The sequence below is a fragment of the Miniopterus schreibersii genome (genome assembly GCF_964146895.1).
Source record: "Miniopterus schreibersii genome assembly, chromosome: 3".
In the NCBI taxonomy this organism is placed as follows: Eukaryota; Metazoa; Chordata; class Mammalia; order Chiroptera; family Miniopteridae; genus Miniopterus; species Miniopterus schreibersii.
In genome coordinates this window covers 32754172-32756223 of record NC_138103.1, presented here as the reverse complement: position 1 = coordinate 32756223, position 2052 = coordinate 32754172, and the positions used below count along the sequence as shown (strand labels likewise).

The following is a 2052-nucleotide window of genomic DNA, read 5'->3' as shown; positions in this document are numbered from 1 at the left end:
TTTCTCTAAGATCAGGAACAAGACAAGGATGTCCACTCTCATCTCTCTTATTCAACACAGTTCTGGAAGTCCTAGCCAAACCAACAAGGCAAGGGAAAGAAATAAAAGGCATCTAAATAGGGAAGAAGTAACATGGTCACTTTTTGCAGATGACATGATTTTGTATTTAGAAAACCCTAAAGTCTCCACCAAAAAACTATTAGAAATAAACAAATAAAATAAAGTTGGAGGATGCAAAATCAATGTACAAAAATCCATTGCCTTCCTGTATACTAACAACAAAGCTTCAGAAAACGAAATGAAAAAAACAATTCCTTTTCTAATTGCAACCAAAAGAATATAATACTTAGGAATAAACTTAAAGAATGTGAAAGACCTATATACTGAAAATTACTAAGCATTATTAAGAGAGATTGAAAAAGACATAACAAAATGGAAAACATCCCATGTTCATGGATTGGAAGAATGAACATGTTTAAAATGGTCATAGTCGGTGCCCAGTTGGTGCCGGCAATGGCCCTGGCCCCAGCCCTTGGGTTGTAAATTGGTGGCTAAAGCTCCCAACGTGGCCCTGGTCCTGATGTCCGTGGCGGTGATGGCCAACCCCCCTCCCGCGATGCCTCAGGCTGCAGGAGCCAGAGCGCCCAGCACCCGCTGAGACTTCTACTGGCTGTGCTCCTTCCTTGCCGGAGGTATTGCAGGATGCTGTGCTAAAACAACAGTTGCTCCTTTGGATTGAGTAAAGGTTTTATTACAAGCTCACAATCACTATTACAAACATTTAGGAGTATTTTCTACATTGCATGCTGTTCCCCAAAAGGAGGGATACCTTGGATTGTATAAAGGGAATGGTGCAATGATGATTCAAATCTTTCCCTATGGTGCAATCCAGTTTATGGCGTTTGAGCATTATAAAATGTTAATTACTACAAAGCTGGGAATTTCTGGTCATGTGCACAGATTAATGGCTGGATCCATGGCAGGTATGACAGCAGTTATCTGTACTTACCCTCTTGACATGGTTAGAGTATGCCTAGCATTCCAGGTGAAAGGGGATCACACTTACACAGGAATTACTGATGCATTCAAAACAATTTATGCGAAGGAAGGCTGTTTCTTTGGATTTTATAGAGGCCTGATGCCTACTATATTAGGAATGGCTCCAGTTGCAGGTGTTTCATTTTTTACTTTTGGTACCTTAAGGAGTGTTGGGCTTTCCCATGCTCTTACCCTTCTTGGCAGACCTTCATCAGACAACCCTAATGTCTTAATTTTGAAAACTCACATAAACTTACTTTGTGGTGGTGTTGCTGGAGCAGTATCACAGACAATATCCTACCCACTTGATGTGACTCAGAGGCGGATGCAGTTAGGAACTGTTCTTCCAGAGTTTGAGAAGTGCCTTACCATGGGGAGACTATGAAGTATGTCTATGGACACCATGGAATTCAGAGAGGATTATATCGTGATTTATCCCTGAACTACATTCGCTGCATTCCCTCTCAAGCAGTGGCTTTTACAACATATGAACTCATGAAGCAGTTTTTTCACCTCAACTGAAGAAAAAATAGTGATCTCCTTTCCTTAAACTCTCAGAGGGAGAAATAAAATGTTACTCTAATTTTGGGGAGAACATTACTTGAAGGGGGATATTTACCCTGTCACAGGAACCACTGGTATTTTAGTACTTGATTTTTTTATTCATCACAAATCAAAAGTGCTTACTATACCTTGTGATGCCAAAAGTTACACCGTAGAACATTGAAAAAGAATTCCTAAACTGACGCTGGCTAATCAGATTATTTGAAACCATTTAAAAATGTTATTTGAAAGTAGAACTTAAAATGGGATTCAAGAGGGATTGACATTAGCTTTATCATGTTGTTGCAAGCTTTTAATTATAATCATGATTTTCAAGGACTAAAAAACATTGGCTATTATTATAACAAACAGGCTTTGCAGCAGAATGATGAGAACTGAACTTTTAAGTTATATAAACTGTAACTTAGAAGCTGGTATTGAAATGTTATTCTTATTATTTCTCTTCTTAAA

General features: G+C 38.7%; 1 pseudogene across 1 annotated transcript; it reads left to right on the top strand.

Moving 5' to 3' along the window:
- Nucleotides 1-681: 681 nt before the first annotated feature.
- On the top strand, nucleotides 682-1560 carry LOC308554687 (solute carrier family 25 member 16 pseudogene; annotated as a pseudogene). Its single transcript has one exon. The product of its transcript is annotated as a solute carrier family 25 member 16 pseudogene (transcript).
- Nucleotides 1561-2052: the final 492 nt, after the last annotated feature.